This window comes from Lactuca sativa, chromosome 7, assembly GCF_002870075.4.
Source record: "Lactuca sativa cultivar Salinas chromosome 7, Lsat_Salinas_v11, whole genome shotgun sequence".
Taxonomy (NCBI): Eukaryota; Viridiplantae; Streptophyta; class Magnoliopsida; order Asterales; family Asteraceae; genus Lactuca; species Lactuca sativa.
Genome location: NC_056629.2, coordinates 167563926 through 167578069, shown reverse-complemented (window position 1 = coordinate 167578069; position 14144 = coordinate 167563926).

The window sequence follows — 14144 nt, the reverse complement described above, 5'->3', positions numbered from 1 at the left end:
AAAAAAATCAAAACTTGCGATCGCATATAGTATACCTGTGATCTCTTGAATCGCCCAAAGTTCCAGAAACGAAGAAAAAAGCATCATGCATCATTTAGGGGCAAATCTGGAAAAAATTCAAAAACCTGCGATCACATATGACCAACCTGTGATCGCATGTTATTAGTTTCTTTTGCCGGAAATTTCCGTTTCACCTATAAATACAACCCTCATTATCAGATGTGAAGGGAGACGGTTCCAGACGACAGAAAACCACTTCTAAAGGCGATTTCTGATATCTTTCAGCGACTTTTGAAATCTGAAGGCTGCAAATCATCTCATTCGTTTAGTTTAGAAGATTTATCAGTAAACGTTTATTTTTATCTAGTTTAATTTCGTTTTTAGTCATGTCTGGCTAAACTTTAGTTTTCAGTTATGCGTAGACTAGTACTTTTCATGTAACATGCACGTTCAGTTATCATGTTTTGTTTGAAAATGAATATTATTAAATATTATATGGTTTTGAGCATTGAGTTCTAACAAGATAGTTTTATGATATTTGAAGTAAAACTATGTTTAGAATCATTCGGGAAATATTGGAAGTCTTATGAGATTCCAATTAAAAGTAAAATATTGAAATTAACGAAAATGTAAAATTTAAGTTGGAAAATAAGTAACAATAATGTTATTGAAAGTTGTAAATTATCTCATTAAAAACGTTTAGGCGAAAACCTCACTGAAATTTGAGTTATAACGAATAAGTTATGACTTATTGAAGTTTCGCGACAGAACCGGCACGACGCCATATGACGTAAAAAGTGATTTTAGGATAAAATGCTTTTTAGCCTTACTAATCTAAATGAAAGTTGTATTATTCATTAAACCGAGAATTTTCATAAAAAGAACGTCCAAATCTCACTTCGTATAAGGAAGTTATGACTTTTCTAAGATTCGACATAGCAATACACAGTCCGAAACTCGAAATAAAGATCGAGTGATTTTTAGTTGACATAGCCTAAACGAGAATCGAAGATCTCGTCAATAGTAGTACAACGGTAAAAAGACAGACAAAAACGGACGTCGGATGAAGAAGTTATGAATTTTTAACGGACTTTTCCTGTCCCAGCCTGTTAAAAATATAACTATAAAAATGAACGTCATATAAAGAACGTCAAAAATGGAGCTCGTATGCGACAGAGTCTAAACGAAAGTTGTAGAGCATAATTTCACCTACGCGTGCATATAAAGAACGTCAAAAACGGAGCTCGTATGCGAAAGATACGAATTTTTGAAGTTTTAGGAACAAACTTTGAGGCTAGTCCGAAGGAGTACTCCCAGCATACCGAAGTACGCCCCACGTACTCGCGTAAGTGCTCCGGAGTCCGTCACCCTCCCTACTCCCTGGTTTCGTCAAAGAAAGTCATTTTTAGAGGCGAAGTGCTGCCCAAATTATCATTTTATCATTCGGTTTTTTCACGGTGAGTTCAATATAGGGACAATTGTATGTTATGTGTTATATGTGCAATGTGCTTTCCCGTGTTATTATGATAATGAGCTATACCTTTGACCACAAAGTGAATGACTAAGCATCACTTGGGTATAGGTATGTAGCCTTTGACCATGAAGTGAATGATTAAGCATCACTTTGGCATTGGCAGAAGGTTAGGCAGAGCTGAAAGCCTGTAAATTGCTAGCCAAATGATAATTCGAAATTGTATTTTCTATGCCACTTGGTTTGAAGTCTTATTGATGTATATCATGTGGAAATTGTTGTATCTCATTGATTGTAAATCTTTGAATCGGATTATTCGTTGATATGGAAATCCTGTCATATGATACTCATCTGCCTTTGTTGTTCTTTGTCCCTCTTTGCTTCTGTCATATTGGTATGTATATATATATATATATATATATATATATATATATATATATATATATATATACACACAGTGTTGCAAAACTCGGCCGATTACTTGGAATCGGCCCTCCACCGAGGCGAGTAATGTCAACTCGGCCAAAAAACTCGGATTTAGTCAAAATCGGCCAAAAATTGGTCAAACTCGGTCAAAAATCGGACAAACTCGGTCAAACTCGGGCCTACTCGGTCTTATTCGGGCCTACTCGGTCAAACTCGGCCAACTCGGTCAAAATCGGTCAACTCGGTCAAAGGGTCAAAATTGTCATAAAAAGAGAAAAAATTCAAGAATTTCAAGATTAATATGGATAATGCACTTAATGATTTATTATTTAACACAAACATGTGATTATTACTACATATATATATATATATATATATATATATATATATATATCTTAAATTTTCAGTAATTATCCACGTAGTTAGACAATTATGTGTATTTCAGCTTTTATGTATTCACATGTATCTAATTTTGGTAATATATTTCAATCAAATTATGATTTTAACTTATGATTTTGACATATATAATTTTCCAAAAAATATTTCTACATGAATTACCGAATCCGAGTACTCCCGAGTACTCGCTACTCCCCAGTCGGCCGAGCGGGTACCGAGGAGCGAGTTCTCAGTGTTTAATTATTGCAGGTGATAAGCATCAAGTATCGTTATGTACTGTTAGAAGATGTAGAATATATAATATTATAGCTTTTGTATTTTGTATATTAATTCCTGGGAAATTATGTAATATATAAAACTTTGTAAAAACCTCGTTAGTTGGTTTGTATCCAGTCTTTTGTAACAAAACCATATATGTAAAATATGTTTATGAATATGCATGTAGCATGTTTGGAGTAATAATGTTAATTATGATAGGGGTCTTTTATTTCATGTGATTAGTTTTCAGATCTGATTTTCATTTTGTGTTTCTATCTAGATTTTTTTTTCTGTTTTGAACTTAATGAATGTTTGATTTTAATTTTTGTTAGTCTGATCACCTAACTATGGTTTTATCATTCGAGTTAATCAGTTAATATAATATGTAATTGTTCTTGTTAACCGGTAAAAAGTAACAAGTATCAGATTGGTTCAATGTTTGATATTTAACTCTGATATAAACTGAAAAAATCATATCTTTACACTTTCGAGCTTGTGAGAAGTATTAGGCATTACTAGGAGTTTTACACATAACTTAATGCATTTTTTATTTAATTAAGAGCTTGTTAAATTAAACAATAAAAAGTTAGGGTTAATTCAAAGAGTTTGTTTTTATTAAATAATTTAGGTAAAATAGATTATATTAGAGCTTGTTAGTTTTTCTTAGTACCGGCTTAGATACAACATATTTTGAATAACCAGATATGAACTAGTTGCATGATTAGGAAAGTCGCAACAGAGCTGAAATCGTTTTTATTATTGATATTCGTTTAATTTAATATCAATGCAAATTTTAGTTTTTTTTAGTTAATTCAAAAACCCATTTTTATATTTTCTGTCTCTTGACTAGAATGTGCCTGATGCAAAAAGGCATTGACCATTAGGCTGTGTCCGTGAGGATTCGACCCGACTTCCATGTGCTATATTTTTAGTGCAACCAACAGTGATAAATTTTATTTGTTTAAATTGGGTGCGACAACTGGTCTAACACAAATGCATTACTTGATTGGGATTTTTTGTACTTAGTATAGTTGAATTGTATTTTTTGAGCATTTTTTATACTTAGGTACCCTCCTAAGTCATTCCCCCCCCCCCCCAATAATCAATGCTAAAAACCTAAAAGCCTAATTAGTCTCACTCGAGTCATCATCAACTTCAATACTCCTAAGTCAGTTATATACTTAGTTACCCCCTAAGTCATTTCCCTTCAATAATGAATGGAATTTGAATGAATCACTAGAAAACACAAGGAATTACAAATTTATGAATCCTGGGTTAAAAGAAACCCCATAAAACCCACTTAAATTTCCATTCAAAGTATCTATAGAAGAGATGTTATATAGATATTAAATCTAAGGGACGAATAGAACTTCCAATCTAATTGGAAACAACTACTAATGCCAAATGAGCTCCAATGTTCGAATTTACCTTCTAAGCTTGAAATAGACTCTTAATCCTCAAACCCCAGCTTGATTGCTTACAAATATCATCTCCAATCCTCAATGAAGCTTCAAACATCATTCATGGAGGTTCCTACTCTTAGAAATCGACCCCCTTCTAGTTGGGGAGAACACTCTATTAAATACTTCTTAAGTTTTGGTCTTTGTCAGAATTAACACCTTATTACAAGAAATTTTAATATTTAGCCCTATTTTCCCAACTTTTGTGTAACCACTTAAATGTTTCCTCTATGGTCCTTCCCTACCACTTAATATGACATTTAGGTCATAGTCGCTTAATTTGGTCAACACAGCTAGTTAGCCCATCTTCACCAAGTTGACACTCTTAATATTTCTTCCCAAACTTTTCTTTTTAATCATTTTCATTACTTAAATAAACATTTCAATTGATCTTATGAATTTATTCATTGTTTTTATAATTTCATTTAATTTTATTATTTTTTTAATATTTATTTTCAAAAAAAATTATTATTTTACTAGAATGGCCCAAATTTTATAGTCCCTAAGTACAGATTTATACAGAGAAAGAGATGTGTGTAACCCTATCATTCTCAGTGAAACACTATTAGAAGACAATAGCTAGGATGATCAAATTGGTATGTAATTTAGTGTCAATATAGGGTAACTATGGTAATACCTTTGTGGACTTTGATGAAGAGATGTCTACAAAGTGATATGGGTAATCTGTTGCATGTATATGACTATAGTGATACTCATCCAATTAGGTAAGGCCTTGGGCCAGTCCAGTTCAGACCAATTAGTCAGGAGCTATGTTGTGCTACCAGGCAATGCTGTTGGACGGTCTTGCCATGCCATGCTGTAATGTAATGCAGACATGTGGCCAAACAGTATTGTCATGATGCTTAAGTCATGTCAACTGACTTAATATCATCACCCACAAAAACATACCAACAAACATAAATACAAAATTAAATTACATAGACATCTAAAGTACACACATTCCATAATAGTTCTTTGGGTAATGAACTTTGGTTTCTTGTCCACATTTAGATAACCATGTTTTTTTCGTACACGTTTGACCAGTAAATTTGTTTAGCTTGTTTATAATAGGGTAATATAATCAGTAATTACCAGTAATATTGCCTTATTTTGGATATATATATATATATATATATATATATATATATATATATATATATATATATATATATATATAAATTTTGATAAAAACTAAAGTTGGTTATACTCTTAAGTCATTAAGCCTTTCTTAAACATGAAGTAGACAACAACATTGATATACATAAAAAGAAAAAGAAGATTTGATTTATGAGTTGCAAAATTATAGTCGATTTATATTAGGGAAAATACCGGCTATAGACATTTTTTGGGGTTGAATTCCAAAATATAGACACAAAAAATTGGATTCCCGGGTATAGACATGGATTCCGCGGAGGTAAGCTATGATGGCTCCACGGAATCCACTGTAGCTCCGTAGAATGACAAAAATCGTAAATAAATCAAGGTATTAATTAAAATAAAATAAAATAAAAACTCAAGATCCATTTCGCGGAGCGCCCTCCGAGGAATGAACTCATTCCGTGGAGGTAGCTCTGAGGAATGGATTTTCAGAAGAAAATAAATTCACCTCCAATGATTCTTTTATGTAAAGATCTCCGATTAAAAGACCAATTTTTTTCCACCTCACATTCATTCCAAACATTATCAAGAAAAATTCATACTATCATAATTTTTTTTTGAAAAAAAATAGTTAGGGAATGAGTATAAACATCGAAGAATCGATGTGAAAAAAAATTGAAGATCCATTTCTCTGAGCTACCTCCGCGGAATGAGCTCGTTCCTGTAGGTAGCTCCACTGAATGGATTTTGAGGTTTTTTTTAATACCCTGATTTATTTACGATTTTGTCATTCCGTGGAGCTACAAGGGATTCCATAAAGCCCTCATAGCTTACCTCCGCGGAATCTATGTCTATACCAGGAGATCCAATTTTTTTTGTCTATATTTTAGAGTTCAACCCCAAAAAATGTCGAGTATTTTCCGTTTATATTGAACATGACATTTTAAATAAGGACCTCAAATAATATAGTTTGTATTTTTTTTACCAACAAATCTAATCTACTCTTAAACTAACACATAATTATACCTATATCAATGACGAAACTTAAACCTTCCATCTAACAAAAATAAAAACACCCCATAATTTGCAATTTATCAAGTTTCAAAATTAAAATTCTTTAAATAACCATGAAAATGCTAAATAAAATATAGAAAAATGTTGTTTTCTATTATCCCTTTGTCTTAATAATCAATGCTTAAAACTTAAAAGCCTCGTTGGTCTCACTCGAGTCATTATCAACTTCGATACTCTCTCTCTAGACGGGTCGTCACCATCACTGAAAGGTAGGGTTTTACATATTGCTGTCTCCCTTTATGTTACAAGGGTTTTAATCACTACATAGAAAGAGGGGTTTTGAACTCTAGGGTTCTGCGACTTCTCAATTGAATAAGTTTTTAATTTTCTTCTTTAGTTTATCGTTTGTAATTCCTTTTGTGTTCTTCTCAGATAATGCTGAATTTTGTGTATATGTCGCGTATCTGATTTACAATGCTTATTGGTGCATCGATTGTTATTACGATTTAGAAGCAATTAAGAGATGCGCATTCTGATTAGGTTTTGTGGTTTAACATTGTTCACATCTTCGATTTTTCTGTTACGAAACTTTCTGATTGCAAAATCGATATGGATATGGTAGGAATTCAACATGATTCTTAACTTTTAGAGTTTTATCATAGAGTTCATAGCAATTTCAAAATCAAAACTCGATGTATATCTGCAATTTGAAGAAACCGAATCAAGTGATACTTGCCCTAATCGATTGTTATGATTGACTGAATTGCTAGATCCACCTAATTATATCTATAATCGATCGCGCCAGTTTGATTGTTTCATTGCAGTTTCAACTTCTCGATTCTGTAATGATTTAATTTTCAATGAATTACAGATCTCAACATGGGAAGCAAGACATCAAGCTGGTCTGATCAATGGGGAACTGGAGTCTTTGACAATGAAGAAAAAGAAAATGAAAAAAAGGAAAATACTAAGAGCAACAACAACAATAACAAGAAGATGGAACAAGTGAAGGCAGTTGCAGCTACAGGACTTGTGAAAGCTAAATCTGCCGCCATTGTTGGAGCTCACAAAGTGAAGAAAGGTACATCCACTGGTTTCAAATGGATCAAGAACAAATGCTCCTCATCTTCTAAGTGAACAATGAACATATTGTCTTTCCTTTTGCTTTTACATCTTTTTCTGATTACAATCATTCTCTCTGAGTGTGCATTGCTGAACAAACCCACATGAATGATTAATTAGCCAGTTTTCAACAATCATATTTCATGTCTATATACATATGCTAAGTAGAGTTTGCATGTTTATGCCAACAAATCAAGATTACAACACATCTAGTAAATATGTAGAATCTTGAATAACGTTCTTTCATTGATGCCACACATCTCTTTCTCTTCCCCTTTCGTTCTTCTTCCTTCATTATCTTTGGGGGTATGTGATATAGGAAGATATATCATATATGATATATGCTATGATTAAGTTTAGGAGTTGAGAGTTTATATATATAAATGGATTGAGAAGGTTACAGGTGGACCTCAACCTAATGGAATTGGACATTAGGCACCTGTTGTGAAAGAGACTAATTTAATTTAATTTAATTAATTAATTCTACTTATAAGATTTTGTACTTAGTTTTTTGTTTATTTTTGTCAAGGCAGAGTGTTACTGTTTTGTTTGACTTTTGTTTATTTTACGTTTAAACAATATTCACTAATTTGTTCTAAAAAAATTACCGAAACTAAGTAAAATTTAGGTTAAGTTCAACTCTTCATTTATGAACTCAAGGAATAAATTCAAGAGTTCTTCTCTATAAAATCAAGGAATTTTCAAGTCATATTGAAGACTAATTTTATAGATTTCTTTGGGATATTTAAATAAAATATTAGGTCAAAATATTGAAAACATGTAATTAATATTGGAGCCAACTGCATGATTGGTTTTAATATCCTAAAGAGCATTTGTGGTTTGTGTTGAGATTGGTTTGTCATAACTTTGAATGGCTATGCGTCGTCTTCGTTGATTTTAATAAAAATAAAACAAAAAGATATATTACAATGTGAAGTTTTAGATAAGCTTATTGGCTTTGGGTTTTCATTTTAGTTTTAGAATAAATTAAATGTTATCAAGCATGAACAAACCTACGAAAATGTAATTTTAACTTCTAAAAATAGGGTTAAGAAAACCAAATACCTTAGGTTTGTTTGTTGAATTTTTTTTTTCCTGAAAAAGGTCTTGTATTTTGTTCAATTTTTCTGATTTGGAACCGTAATCTTTTGGTTTTAGACATTTTTTTTTAGAAAAAACCCTCCACTTTTGCTCTCTAAAAACTATTGGTTTTGTCGGTTTTCTGGAATCTAATTTCAGCTAGCTTTCATGTTTTTATCTTTAGAGATATTTTCTATCTTAGAAGTGATTTGATCAATAATAAATATCATTATGTTCTTTGAGACTGGTTTATTGTTTCTGTTAAAACCATCTTTTTTGTTTTTGACTCATAATTTTCATGTTATTCTTATTGATGTTTATAATGTTGTTAATGATTTTAACATTAGAATATAAGGGAACCGTTTGATTTGTTTGAAACAAAGAGAAAGGTGATTGTATCTCATTTTTTGTTGGTAAAATGCATATCAAAATCTATCATGAGATGCTTAAAAATTGTAGCATGTTAAGAACAATGGTCTAAGTTAGCATGATATCTTATATTGTTTTAAGAATCAAAGAAAAAGAAGCCTTATAAACACTGAACTATATTTCGATATAATATAAGCTTTCATGTTTTTCTCATTAGAAACATTATCAAGCCAAAATAGACCATTGTTCTTCACATTTTACAATCTTACAACATCATGCAAATAGATTATGATATACATTTTGACAAGAACCGGAAACAACATCTTTCGTTTTCATATTTTACAATCTTACGACATCATGCAAATAGATTATGATTAACATTTTGACAAGAACCAGAAACATCTTTCGTTTGTATTGAAAAAAAAATGTCTCCTTTAAATGTTAATGTTAAAACTATTAAAAAAAGACTCATAAACAACATCAAGAAAAACGTGAGGATTATGATCCAAAACAAGAAAGTTGGTTCACAAAATTATATATATATATATATATATATATATATATATATATATATATATATATATATATATATATATATATATATATATATATATATATTAGTTTATAACCCGTGGGAACCACGGTTATAAAATTAATCAAACTTTTATAGTAAAAACTCAAAATGTTAATCAGTTATTTTAAATAAATTATTAATTTAAAAATATTTTTATTAGTTATATGAAATTATAATCGTTGATTCAAATAAATATGTAAAATTGATTTTTAATATATATTAGATATTTTTTATTTGTGAATTAATGAAAACAATAATATAAATTTTAAAATTTAAATTTAAAATAGATAATAAATACATTGACAAATAACATCACATTAATGAGGAGGTGTAATAAATTTAAAATGGAGAACTAATAGATTGACAAGTGGCAACACATTAATTAAGAGGTCTAATATGGTGACACATGGCAAAAACACTACTCTTTTATTACTATATATATATATATATATATATATATATATATATATATATATATATATATATATATATATATATATATATATATATATATATATATCAAGTAACCAAGAAACCAATCTAAAACGTCGAAATTTAAAGTGATCAACGATAAAATGAAGGGTTGTAAACTTTTACAATGTACACACATACACCAGATTATAATAAAACTCACTTCATTTTTTTCGTTTAAAATATTTTTTAGGCTATGTTTTTTATCGGAAATAAATTGAATGTACCGTTGTTCACGAATTTTATCCTCTTTTCATAGAGATCTATTATGATATATAAAAAACAAACTTTTTTTTTTTTCGAAAAAAAACCCACTTCATTTTCTTTGTTGAAAAGTTAAGGTATATTTTTTTATTGAAAAAAAAATTAATAAATATATCAAAATTCATACTTTTTTATACTTTTTAAACATGGATTCATATTCATTTAAAAAAAAGAAACAATATTTCAGTTCAGATTCACATTGTGAATCTGTTTAGATTCACAATGTGAATTTGAACTGATCTAGTTTTTTTTTTTTTTTTTTTTTTTCACATTGTGCATGTTAAAAATTGAAATATTTACAGTTTAGATTCACAGTGTAAAGTTACACCGATCGAGTTTTTTTTAGTCGGTGTTGATGTTTATTAATAGATTACAAAAAATTAATTTTTTTTGGTATAATTAGTTTTTTTTTTGATAAAAAAACTTAAATATTGAAAACACTAACAAAATGAAGTGAGTTTTTTTTCGAATAAAAAAAAATTGTTTTTTATATATCAAAATGGATTTCTATGGAAAGTGGACGAAAAATCGAGAACAACGGTATATTCAGTTTTTTTTTTTTCAATAAAAAATGTGGCCTAAAAAAATTTTTAAACGAAAAAAAGAGGTGAATTTTTTTTCGTAATGATGTAGATTTTTTTGGTATAATCTGGTGTGTGTGTGTCCAATGTATAAGTGTACATGTATTTTCTTGGCCGTTGATCATTATGATTTCCGACGCTCACGATTGGTTCATTAATTCATTGTTAATTATGGTTCAAATGGGAACATTTCTTATATTGAGAATAATTTTTAGACTTCCTATCAGTACATCTCTTATTTTTCTCTCTCTACATATCTCTTTCCTCTTTTTTCTCTCTACATATCTCTCAAAAAGTAATCTGACCACCGTCACCGTCAATAGATCTCCACCAGAACCACCCTAACATCGCCAGAAACACCTTAATTCCGTCGGAATCATTGAGCTGCTTCTTCACTGTCTCTGGATCTATTTGGTTTCCCGATCTCCGATTAGATGCATCGTTCCAAAAAAAACATTATGTGCACGGTGCATATACACATACATGGATTATGAATATGCACATGTTCTTTTTTGTTTTTATATTTTTCATTTTTCGAAATGATGCATCTAAATGCTTTATGCATATCTTGTAAATTTTTTTATTGAAAGTTTTTTTATTGAAAGTTTCTTGGGACTCAAGCATTTACCTAAATGTATATAGATTTATTTCATTGAGGACATTTCATATATGAAAAATGGAAGCTTGAGGTTATCTCATATATATTAAAGTATAAAAATGTCAGCTCATAATGAAGAAATAAATATTCTTATGTTAATAAATGAGGGAACCGTGAGGTCACATCTTATGATATGATGAGTCAAACACACAACATGCTGATTCATCAGCGTCAGCGTCTACGAGTCGACAACGCCAACACTAGGTTAATAAGTTCAACAACGTCAACTTATAGGTGTTCGATTGTAATCTTTTGTATATTAGGAAGTTATTATATATAAATATAGAATAGACCAGATCCTGTATCTTAATGATAAGATCGGTTCTTAGTGTAGATTAGATACAATCCCGTCAATCAAGGTATATATATATATATATATATATATATATATATATATATATATATATATATATATATATATATATATATATATATATATATATATAGGCTTAGGTTATTTTGTTTTTACCAACAATTGTGTGTCAGAATGCACAGATCTGGACCAATGGATGAAATTAATCAATGGACATGATTTGAGAATGTATGATATTACAATGGGATAACGAGATTTTTCCAACTTTTATTCATCATGAAAAAGAGGGAGAACCCCGATCTCCGGCGACTCCTTTGTGTGTTCCTATACATCACTGGTAGCAAGAAGGAATGATGGCAAAAACAATAAGGTCGAAGGGGGAGCAGGAGGAAGTAGAGACGGTAGTTGGCCGCGAGGAGCTGCTCTGGTAGCCCCCTCGTCGATTATTTCTTCTTTTTCTGGCAACATATCTCAAAGATGGAGGCAAAGAGAGACAAATCGGAGAAACACAACAGGTAAAGGGTGTTTGGTTGTTGCTGTTCGACCGGAAGGAAGAGATATGAGAAAGAGAAGGGTCGCCGCCCTTTTCTTGTTGCTAGAGAATCACCCACCTCAGGTGACTAAGCTAATTAATTGTTATTTAGTGCCACTTATGCTGCCACATCAGCAAAACCTGTAGAATCCGGTGAAAAGGACCTAATATGTACATATTAATAAAGTATAAGGGTTTATTTTACAAAAAGAAAAAAGAATAAGGACTAAATGTGTACAATTCAAAAAATATCTTACCCTATCAAGTCATTTTCCCTAAAATAAAATTTGTATATGACCGGTATACCGGGTATAGCTGGTCACAAGGATTGCATTGTTACAAATAATAAAATATAAGGGTTTATTTTACAAAAAAAAGAATAAAGACTAAATGTGTACATTTCAAAAAGTATCTTACCCTATCAAGTCATTTTCCCTAAAATTCTTAAAAAGTAACAACATTCTTAAATTGTGAGTATGATCAAACTTTATTCATTCTTCAACGCATTCTTCCAGACATTCCTATCACAAATACAACAAAAACTAATTATGGTTAAAAACATGTTACTTGTAATTAAATATCACTTTATGTATTCTGGTAGAATACATAGAATATGATTGGATACATAGAATACATTTTGGCAGAATACATAGATTTTGTTCTGGCAAAATACATTCTGACAGAATACATAGAATACATTCAATAGTATCGTATTTACTGCTAATATAATATTAGATTCAAAATATACAATAACGAGGAACAATAGAAATTGGAATTCAGAATCACAAATTGAACCAAAATAATACACAGACAAATTAATTACCTTTTTAAACAATTACATAAAACATGTATTGTTAGTAATTCTGATAGAATGCATACCATCAGGTTAAATTTTTTAGATTCTCTTTCATGCATTTCAACAAACACTTGTCAGACATTATCATCATACAAGCCAAATTTAGAACAATCAAGTATCAAGAACAAATGGAAAATCAAGAACAATCAAGTATCAAGAAAAATGAAAATCAAGAACAATCTATCATTATTTAAGTAAGATTCTTAATTACAAAATCAACTTGAATGATGGATATTTAAATTTAAAGAAGAATGGGAGCACGGTGGGTATACTAGTGAAATCGGATATCAACAGGAAGGATAATCAGAAATTAAAGAATCGAAAATCAGTGAATAAATCAAATGGAAAATTCATGTGAAGAATCGTAAATCAGTAGCATTAAGAGGAAGAATTGCAAGCAATCAAGAAGTAGAAGAATCAGAAATCAAATAAACTTACATTGGTGACGGAGACCAACCTTCAAACCATCGATTCAGCAGTTGGACTTCACCAGCGAATTACAAAATTAAATTGAATGGTGGTTCAATTTTGATGTCGATGGTGATTTTTGGAGTGTGAAGATGAATTGCAGAGAAAGAGAAAAAGAATCGGCTAGGGTTTTTTCAACAAATTTTGACTTTGACACCCCATATGTAAAGGAGTAATAAACATATTAATTATCTACCATAATTAAATATGTAAAGATTACTATAATACCCTTAAATGATTTATTTAATTATTTATTTTTCTCTAAATTCCTATTGGTGCATTCATGCATACAATAATTGCTAGAAACAATTGAACTAGCTCTCTCTCTCTCTATATATATATATATATATATATATATATATACACACACACACACACACACAAACTACATTAGGGATAACCCTAATGTAGGGCTAGTGTTTGTGGCTTTGTGTCAAATGTCTTTGTGACAAACCTCGTCTTCTTAGTGAAGACAAAAACTCTTTTCTTGGTGAAAGGGACATATGGAGAACTCCTATGTTATTTACTTTCTATTGATTATTTCTTTTATATTAGTTTTACCTTTCTTGTTCATACTTGAAGTATATTTGATCATAATACAAACATTCAATTGGTATCAGAGCAGGTTTGTGTACTCAACTTATCATGTCAAATTCTAAAAATTCCAAATCCTTTGGTCTCAACAAAATACCTCCCATCGATGAAAGCAACTTCGCCATGTGGAAAACCAAGG